Source organism: Gigantopelta aegis, chromosome 9 (assembly GCF_016097555.1).
Source record: "Gigantopelta aegis isolate Gae_Host chromosome 9, Gae_host_genome, whole genome shotgun sequence".
NCBI lineage: Eukaryota > Metazoa > Mollusca > Gastropoda > Neomphalida > Peltospiridae > Gigantopelta > Gigantopelta aegis.
The window spans coordinates 74,762,104-74,772,730 of NC_054707.1; the positions used below are offsets into that span (position 1 = coordinate 74,762,104).

Here is a 10,627-nt window from a genome sequence, read left to right on the forward strand (position 1 = left end):
ACCCCCCCCCCCCAAAAAAAAAAAAAAAAAAAAAAGAGAAAAAAAAAAAGAAGAAAACCCACAAAACAACACAAATTGAAAGTTTCAAAATCTGTCTCCTATAGTTTTGATCGGATTATTCTGAAAGTTGGTCATCTGATTCTCTGGGGAAGTCTTCAGAAACTAATAGACATTGGCGTATGAGCTCCCACATTTGTAGGGGGCAGACTGGTTTGACATTTTTGAATTTCTATTAAATATTCAAAATAAGGTTTTCTTTACAAATTAAGCAATTAACTACCGGTACTCTATAAGACTAATTGCCTTTTGGTTTTGTTTGTTTGCTTTGTTCTTGTTTATATATAGGGAAAGCTTTCTTAGTCGTCCCCTGCACGTGCTGTAACCTCACCGTGGTGCAGGGGTGTAACATTCTCTTTAAGAATGGCCAATACAGCACAAAATTGAAGTTTTGAGTAAAATTCAGTATCCGTAAAATTCTGTGATATTTGTGTTTTTGCACAGTTCTTTACACTGTTTTTGTTTGAGTCTCGAATTTTTATATTGATGTTGATCATCACTTTATTTATTTGCATTACCATAGTTTGACGCCCAATAGCCGATGTATTTTTCGTGCTGGGGTGTCGTTAAACATTCATCCATTCATTCATTCTTAGTCGTACGGGGCATTTTATATTCTATAATGGTCGAAAATGTAAAAAATAATAATTTCCCAAGCGGGGAATCGAACCCCGGCCGTCGCGGTGAGAGCGCGAAATCCTAACCACTAGACCACTTGGGAAGCTGTTGTTATATATCAATTTGTAGTTACTGTTTCTGACCCCATTTTACAAATGTCATTTTCAAATAACACATTTACAGTAACCAGTTAGTTATTCAGTGTTATCATGATATGCAACCATGCTCCCTACTGACCTGATAATTCGAAGTGTTATCATGTCACTAGGAAGTGTTATCATGTTACTAGGAAATGAGTTGTGCGCATGACGAATGTTTGGTCAATTTTCAGGTAGATGTTTTCAAATTTTTCAAACATGCATTTACAATGGTCAATAATTGTGGAACTGCATAAATAAATATGACATTTACACTTTCTGTAACATCAAATTACCTCTTATTTTTCAATTCGCTCCCATTCGGAATTAGCCAGTGTTTTTAAATTAAACATTTTGAACATTTACATTGGGAACAGCGGCTGACGTCACAGTTACTAGCAGCCAGTCATGTCGATCTTCAGGTCACACATAAACTCGAGTATATTTTCACAGAAAACTGTACAAAAACGGTAATATGACACAAAAGACTTTGAAATATAATCAAAGTATTTTATTTAAAATTTGGAAACATAACTGTTAGGCTGGCTATGCCATTCCCAAGATACTTTTTGGGCACCTGCTATTGTCCGACTCCCGGAAGTAGTTTCTACACGATAAAACTAATAGATTTTATACCGCTTTTGACTGAAACATATTACAAAAATATAACTTGAAAGGGGTTGCATGATTAAAAAGAATATCACGTTACTACGTTTTCATATCGTGGTTATTTGGTTCGGTTCGATAACGGTGTAACAGGTTTGCCGAAGCTCGCTAGTTACACCGTTATTTATAGCTCGCAAAATAACCACGATATCAAAATGTAGTAACCTAATATTCTATATTGAAAATCAGATTCCCAAGTGGTCTAGTGGTTAGGATTTCGCGCTTTCACCGCGACGGCCGGGGTTCGATTCCCCGTTTGGGAAATTGTTTTTGTATTTGATTGAAATAAGGTATGTGACTGACTTCCTGTTTCATTAACTAACGTAATTTATTGTTTCTCAAAGTATTGACGTCATAATGGAATTGCGTACATATTAGTTATATTTCCTTCCTTCAGTTGAGTTATCTCCCTTGGTAGACAAGTCTTTATAATTCATGTCTTTCTGTGCGTTGATTTTCTGTTACATATGTAGAAAATAAATAAATAAAAGAACACTAGTTGTTGCAAGTTCAGCCAAGAGATTGTTGCTAACACTTGCTTGTTTGTTTTTTACGGTACACTTTAAACCGAATGACCACTGTGGTGACCAGCCAAAATAGTTCGCAAACATTTAGTGAAAAACTGCTGGCTTACAAACAGTAACACACACACACACACACACACACACACACACACACACACACACACACACACACACACACACACGGGCATACAGACATACGCAGACATAGACAGGCACACAGACACACACACGTACGCAGATAGACAGACACAGACACACACACTCTCACATGTGATGGAATACAATTTGTACCCGTTCTTTAATATCTGTGTATGTAGGCGTACTAATCAATACCTTTCGAACATGTTACAGTATTCAGCCACGATACATACATAATATTTTATGTTGTCCCTTTCGACCTGCTCTTCCCAAGAGTTAAAAATACATGTATCTACCGTTGTACATAACAGTGCCTAGACGATACATTACCCATAGAGAACAGTATTACAATCAACCGGGCTATATATTAATGCATGCATATTCATTCATTGTCAAAGAGGGTCAGTGTAAGTCAGTTTATTTTGTGTAACTACAAATTCTAATATTAAAGTAGGTTCTTAAGTAATTAGAATTTCGCACTTTCAACCATTTCCCATTTGAGAAGAAAATTTGGCTTCCCTGAAGGTTTTTTTTTTCAGGTTGACAACGTACGTACTATAGTTATTTGGAGACGGAAATTCTATTCAGGAAGTCGTTTCGTACGAACGCTGATCAGCTTTATATGGTTTAATATGCATTATGGGTAATGAATAGAATATTAAACTCGCTACCATTTAGTATCACGTTGATGTCCCTCGTTAAATAATTTTCATTTTACTCGGGACATAAACATGATACGAAATGAAAGCTCGTGCCATATATAATATTTATATAATGTATTTATTTATTTCATCATTTATTTATTTCATTATATTTATATATAAACATTAAAAAAAAATAGGGTCACCTTTTTTCTCTTCATAGATTTGGGTTCCCGGAAATATTTTTCTGTACACTAATGTTTGTCATATTTATGACTGCCTAGTTAACAATTGTTGGATCTCGTGTGACCGATGAAAGTTTGTTTACTTTCACCCGCAGGTTAAGAAAGTGATTGACGGGGATTACCTATTCCATTGTCACACCTGTTCTGTTTGTTTTTCTGTACTCGAAATCGATTAATTCCAACACTGATCGGTGTCACATGGTTTAACATGATTAATTAAAATACACCTTTGAAGCGTAACAATGTTGTGTTTGCTCAGTGTTTTGACAAGCTTGACAACAGTTCCTCAGGAAAGGACAGTAATATGGTTATTTCATTGCACGGAAACATATTTTGAGGCAGTACGTAGCGCAGAGTGCGCGGTCGGTTTAGGATAGATCCCCTTCGATAGAATGGGAAATGTTTTATTTGACGACGCACTCAATACATGTTATTTACGGACATATGGCTAAGGACCACACAGATATTAAAGGAGGAAACCCGCTGTTGCCACTTCATGGGCTACTCTTTTCGATTGGCAGCAAGGAATCTTTTATATGCACCATCCCATAGACAGGATAGCACATACCACGGCCTTTGATGTACCTGTCGTGGTGCACTGGCTGGAGCGAGAAATAGCCCAATGGGCCCACTGACCGCGCATCAAGCGAGTGCTTTACTACTGAGCTACGTCTCGCCCCCCCCCCCCCCCCCTTCGATGGGCTCATTGGGCTATTTCTCGTTACAGCCAGTGCATCACGACTGGTATATCAAAGACCGTGATATGTGCAATCCTGTCTGTGGGATGGTGTATATAAAATACCCCGTGCTACCAAATATTTTACATCCAATAACCGATGATTAATAATCAATGTGCTCTAGTGGTGTCGTTAAACAAAACAAACTTTAACTTTAACCTATTTAAACTACAGCTAATGGTGTCTAATATGCGATTAGTGCGATACTATGGACGGGTTGTTTCTCTCTCTGTCTCTCTAAATTGATATCAGCAACAATTGTGTTAAAAAATTAAGATCGCCGTAGTTAAAAATGTGCTGAGGTATCAAGCAATATGTTTTTTGTTTTTGTTTTTGTTTTGTTTGTGTGGGTTTTTTTTTTTTTTTTTTTTTTTTTTTGGGGGGGGGGGGGGGTCTTGTTTTTCTTTCCACCTTTTAAAAGTAATCGCCTATTTAATTCACTTGTGGTATGATATGGAAATAGAGCGCAGGAACAGTTTGTGTTTCTTCAATAGTAACCAAGAGGAACGTTCATGGCAGATACGAAACCCGATAAAAGATCGAGATGTGTGATAACATACATGTTGATGAATTGAAGTTCAGTGTCAACGAAACTACTTTTGGCGTAAAGTAATCGTCCATTTAAAATCGTTGTTGTCATAATGTTCCCATGCTTTTGAATAGGCATGTCACTTTCGTGTTGAATTGTCAATGAATGCCATCGACCAATTATTGTCGTTTGACTAATAAAAAAATAAAAAAATGCATTTAGAGAGAGAGAGAGAGAGAGAGAGAGAGAGAGAGAGAGAGAGAGAGAGGAAAACAAAAATCTACGTAGAGTATGACTTATAGCGTAGTGTTGAAAACATGCATTGCAGTAATTGAAATACTGATATACTATATATAATATATATACTGATAGAAAAAACAACAAGGGAAGGAAATGTTTTAACGACGCACTCAACATATTTTATTTACAGTTGTATTGCGTCGAACATATGATTACGGACCACACAGATATTGAGAGAGGAAACCCGCTGTCGACACTTCATGGGCTGCTCTTTTCGATTAGCAGCAAGAGTCCTTTTATATGCACCATCCCACAGGCAGGATAGCACATACCACGGCCTTTGATATACCAGTCGTGCTGTACTGGCTGGAATGAGAGATAGCCCAATGGGCCCTCCGACGAGGATCGATCCCAAACCGACCGTGCATCAAGCGAGTACTTTACGACTGGGTTACGTCCCGCCCCCAAAATAAGGGAGGACATGAGCAGTAACAACAAATGTAATACTAATATAACTACCAGCAAAAGACTAATCCATTGTTAGGAAGCTAAACATGTTACTGACATTTAACAACATGTGTGTGTGTGTGTGTGTGTGTGTGTGTGTGTGTGTGTGCGTGTGTGTTACTGTGTTCCCTTCCGTAAGTTTTTAGCATGCCCATATACCACAGAGGTTTCGAGCATGTCTGCCCTGCAAGGACATTAATTTTTTTTTAACATTACAAAGATGGATGATGATGAGATGAATGGGTGAAGCTGCAGTATTTCTATTTCGGTATGGGACAACTTAACAGGGTCCTGCTCAACACTTGCTATTAACCAACCCCACATTATTAGTGACATTCAACCCCACATTATTAGTGACATTCAATCCCACATTATTAGTGACATTCAACCTCACATTATTAGTGACATTCAATCCCACATTCAACCACACATTATTAGTGACATTCAATCCCACATTCAATCCCACATTATTAGTGACATTCAGCCCCACATTATTAGTGACATTCAACCCCACATTCAGCCCCACATTATTAGTGACATTCAATCCCACATTCAACCGCACATTATTAGTGACATTCAACCCCACATTCAATCCCACATTATTAGTGACATTCAGCCCCACATTATTAGTGACATTCAATTCCACATTATTAGTGACATTCAATCCCACATTATTAGTGACATTCTCAACCCCACATTATTAGTGATATTCAACCACACATTATTAGTGACATTCAACCACACATTATTAGTAACATTCAATCACACATTATTAGTGACAACCCCACGTTATTAGTGACATTCAACCACACATTATTAGTGACATTCAACCCCATATTATTAGTGACGTTCAACCCCACATTATTAGTGACATTCAACCCCACATTATTAGTCACATTCAACTCCACATTCCTCACATTATTAGTGACATTCAACCCTACATTATTAGTGACATTCAACCCCACATTACTAGTGACGTTCAACCCCACATTATTAGTGACATTCAGCCCCAAATTATTAGTGACCGCCAACCCCACATTATTAGTGACATTTAACACCACATTATTAGTGACGTTCAACCCCACATTATTAATGACATTCGACCCCACATTATTAGTGACATTCAACCCCACATTATTAGTGACATTCAACTCACATTCCTCACATTATTAGTGACATTCAATCCCACACTATTAGTGACCTTCAACTCTACATTATTAGTGACATTCAACCTCACATTATTAGTGACGTCCAACCCCACATTATTAGTGACATTCAACACCACATTTATTAGTGACGTTCAACCCCACATTATTAGTGACATTCGACCCCACATTATTAGTGACATTCAACCCCACATTATTAGTGACAACCAACCCCACATTATTAGTGACATTCAACTCAACATTCCTCACATTATTAGTGACATACAACCCCACATTATTAGTGACATTCAACTCCACATTCCTCACATTATTAGTGACATTCAACCCCACATTATTAGTGACATTCAACCCCACATTATTAGTGACATTCAACCCCACATTACTAGTGACATTCAATTCCACTTTATATCGTTACGCTAGTTATGATCTAAAATATCATGTGTTGTCTTATTTCTTTCATTGGGTATATTTATATACAACACCTGATCTGGTTGAGATATAAGTACTGTAGGTTTGGCTGACTGAAACCTGGATCATACAACATAAGTTTAACAGCCCGAAACAACATTAGGCGAATAGCTTTGCCATTGCATATATTAAATGACAACGGAAACCAGACTTCGGACATCGCCATTTAAAGGGAGCTCTATCACTATAACTCGCTCTCTCTTTCTCTGTCTCTGTCTCTCTCTCTCTCTCTCTCTCTCTCTCTCTCTCTCTCTCTCTCTCTCTCTCTCTCTCTCTCTCTCTCTCTCTGTCTGTCTCTGTCTCTCTCTCTCTGTCTGTCTCTCTGTCTGTCTCTGTCTCTCTCTCTCTCTGTCTCTCTCTCTCTCTGTCTCTCTCTCTCTCTCTCTCTCTCTCTCTCTCTCTCTCTCTCTCTCTCTCTCTCTCTCTCTCCCCTGAGATCTCAGCTTCGCAAGCTAAAGTACCATTCCGTATAGCATATTGCATTCCGTAATGTCCTATAGGCTTACTGTACGGAATGGTACCTAGGCTTGCGAAGATGCTGAGATCTAGATAAAGTAAAGTAGAGTAATTTTAGTTTTCATTAGCAGGTGAATTTGTGTTATCGATATGGAAATATCTTAAATGGCTTCCCATAACGTAAGGTAGGAGGGCAATTAATCACTCATCTAATTTATTATTATTTTTTAATCACGACAAGGTTTTGGAAACGCAAGATGTACAATGTATAAGAGGCACTGAAATGTTGTGATTTTGTGATTTCAAACTAACAGTTAAAGTTTGGTTTGTTTGATGACACCACTAGAGCACATTGATTTATTAATCATCGGCTATTGGATGTCAAACATTTGGTAATTTAGACATATAGTCTTAGAGAGGAAACCCGCTACATTTTTCTATTACTAGCAGAGTATCTTTTATATGCACTATCCAACATACAGGATAGCACATACTACGGCCTTTGATATACCAGTCGTGGTGCACTGTCTGGAACGAGAAATAACTCAATGAGCCACTGAACGGGATCAATCCCAGACTGACCACGCATCAGTGCTTTACCACTGGGCTACGTCCATCTCGGTCAAACTAACAGACACTTTAAACAGGAGAGTTTTTTTTTTAATTTTTATTTTATTTTTTTAATATGATATGCATATAATTTATACTGTGGAGGTATATGTACATGGTCACTAAGTGACCTCAATAAAGACCTTAAGGTGTCTCCGTCGGATGGGTTTCATATCCAAAAAGTATAAAAGTATATTATGTTTGTTTGCTGAACTACTTCAGAATATTTAGCCTGATAAATATTTGTGTTAAAGCTGCAGTCCGTGGAATATTATTTTTATTTAAGCATTTAGAATAGATGATTCAGTTCCGTTTGGTACATAAAAGGTCCACCACATCGCTATAGTTTCGCAATGCTCGCTTATCTACATTATCTAGATCAACTACAAACGCAATGGCCAGCTTTGTTTTTCTTCATTTAGCCAGTAGAACTGGGACTTTACGTGATTTGCGCAGGCGCTGAGCTTCTCACGTGATTTTGAACAAATTTAACTGTCTCATACCTCCAAAACATATTTATATCCATAGAGATATGGTACAACACCTTTCCTGGGGTCGGTGGGGGATTTGCCTTGAAATTTTGACAGTGGCCAGCGGTTGGCATACGCGTTACATGTAAGGGGGTGGTGTTAATAATTACGTAACGCTCCAGGGGTAGAGGAAGAGGGTGTTGTGTTCGATTTACGTAACAAGACTATATGTTATTTTTATTCATTACTTAGACGTAAAAAGGTGTTTTTTGGAAATGCGCGGTCAGTCTAGGATCGAGCCTCATCGGCAAGTATATAAAAGGCCATGGTATGTGATATCCTGTCTGTGGGATGATACATATAAACGATCCCTTGTTTCCAAGGTTTCCAAGGATTTCAGCGGGGTTGGGGTTATAGACTGTGTTGAGCGAAGTTTAAATGGGTCCATGCTCCCCCAGAAAATATATTTCAATGTTTTTAAGCTTGGGCAGGTAAGGGTTTCGACCTCCAATACCCTCCCCCTGCACATGCACCCGATTCCTCTCTAAGATTATATGTCAAAATTAGCAAATGTTTGACATCTAATTGATGTCGTTGAACAAAACAACAAACCCCCTTCCCCCCAAAAAAACAACAACAACAACAAACAACCCCAAAAGAAACCCCACTAACTTTACCCTTTCCAAACGAAAGAATATTTATTTGAATTTGTCGATTTTAACACACGTAAAATTAAGAAGTGAAAACGTTTATTGTCTACTTTGGTATATTTTATTTTAAAAATAAATACATGATCAATGTGTTACTAGTATACAAACTAAACTTTAAAAGTTCTACCAACACTTTATAAAATATTAATTCTGAAATAGGAAGATACGATTGTCTATAATACATTGTCAAGATCAAACCGGTTTTAACGAAAGACTCTAGTACCGTATCCTCAACGAATGTAGGGCAAATGCTCACCGGACAATACCTCACCGGACAGTACCTCAACGGACAATTGCTCACTGGACAATTGCTCACCAATAAAGTGAGAAATAGGACAATTGCTCACCTTTAGGTTTTTTTAATTAATAAAATTTTATTTATTATTTTATTAATAAAAAATAACAGAATTTTTAGAAGGCAATGGAGTTAGGTAATCGTGATCACCTTTGATATTTTTTCTTTTGTTAATAAAAAAAGAACATAAAACATAGAATTTCTAAAGGCACAACTTCAAAGTTGTGTTAATTACACAAGTTTTTGAGGTTCCTATAAGTGTTTAATTGACATTTCTATGCTGAACTGATGTGCTGAACTTGTTTAAAATATAGCTGATTTAGAATTAATTTTGTTATTTTATTTAAAGGTGTTTAATAAACTGAGGTTACCATACCCACTGATAATATCAGAGATTCCCACTCCCACCCAACCATTTACACACATACCATAACCTAAATTAAATTTTTATTGATAAAAAAATTCAGCAATTGTGGTGAGCAATTGTCCTATTTCTCACTTTATTGGTGAGCAATTGTCCAGTGAGCAATTGTCCGGTGAGGTATTGTCCGGTGAGCAATTGTCCGGTGAGCAATTGTCCGTACTTCATCCTCAACCGAACGTTCTTCGCACAGCGCAAGATTTCTCTTTTAATTTTTGAGACGAACCCTACAATTTGAAATCGGCAAACGCACGTGTTAACTAAAACTGACAACAGACTGTTTGTGGTTTGCCGAGCAATGGCGGCATAGGCGAAAAATCGACCGAATTCTTTTGACGATATCCGTTCATAGTGAACACACACGATTTTTTTTTTAAAGTGCATTTGAGCTTGTATTTCATATTTTGTATATGATGTTATAATATGGTAACCAGAGACTGTAACTTTAATGGACTCAATAATTATGACTCCCAGGTTTTACTGTCAAGTGGGTTTCATATCCAAAAACGTTCTGTATAACCGGATCTCCAGTACGTATTTAATTACTTGTGTCAGTTTTCATGTTTTTATGTTTTAAGTGCATGTTCACACCTTAGCTGCCCCACTATTTGCCTAACAGTGATAGTACACGGAATGCCATTCCAGATACCAAGAAATACACACATATAAATTCACAGAATTATAATATGGAAGTGAAAAATGGTTATTATCCTTTACAGTTCCTTTACGTTTGTGATAACTGTATTAACCTTTTTGGTCAGTGTAGGCGACAATTTGTGATGCTCGCGAAACGTGAAATTTTATATTAGCTTGACTAAAAGCATGTTGTGAAGATCAAAGTAAGACTCAGCGTGTAACACCTGCTCAATATTGTCATAAACTCTTTGTGTGGCCGGCTTTACAGGTGAGTGTTGTTGATAACGAGGATGACAGGTTGAGGCGGTTTCTTTATATGGTAATTACACAGCTTTGAGAGAACATTAAATATGGTGA

General features: G+C 37.3%; 2 non-coding genes across 2 annotated transcripts; one reads left to right on the forward strand and one right to left on the reverse strand.

Moving 5' to 3' along the window:
- Positions 1-706: 706 nt before the first annotated feature.
- On the reverse strand, positions 707-778 carry Trnae-cuc. The gene has a single exon. It is a non-coding gene; the product is annotated as a tRNA-Glu (tRNA).
- Positions 779-1,669: 891 nt separating this feature from the next.
- Positions 1,670-1,741, forward strand: Trnae-uuc. Its single transcript has one exon. It is a non-coding gene; the product is annotated as a tRNA-Glu (tRNA).
- Positions 1,742-10,627: the final 8,886 nt, after the last annotated feature.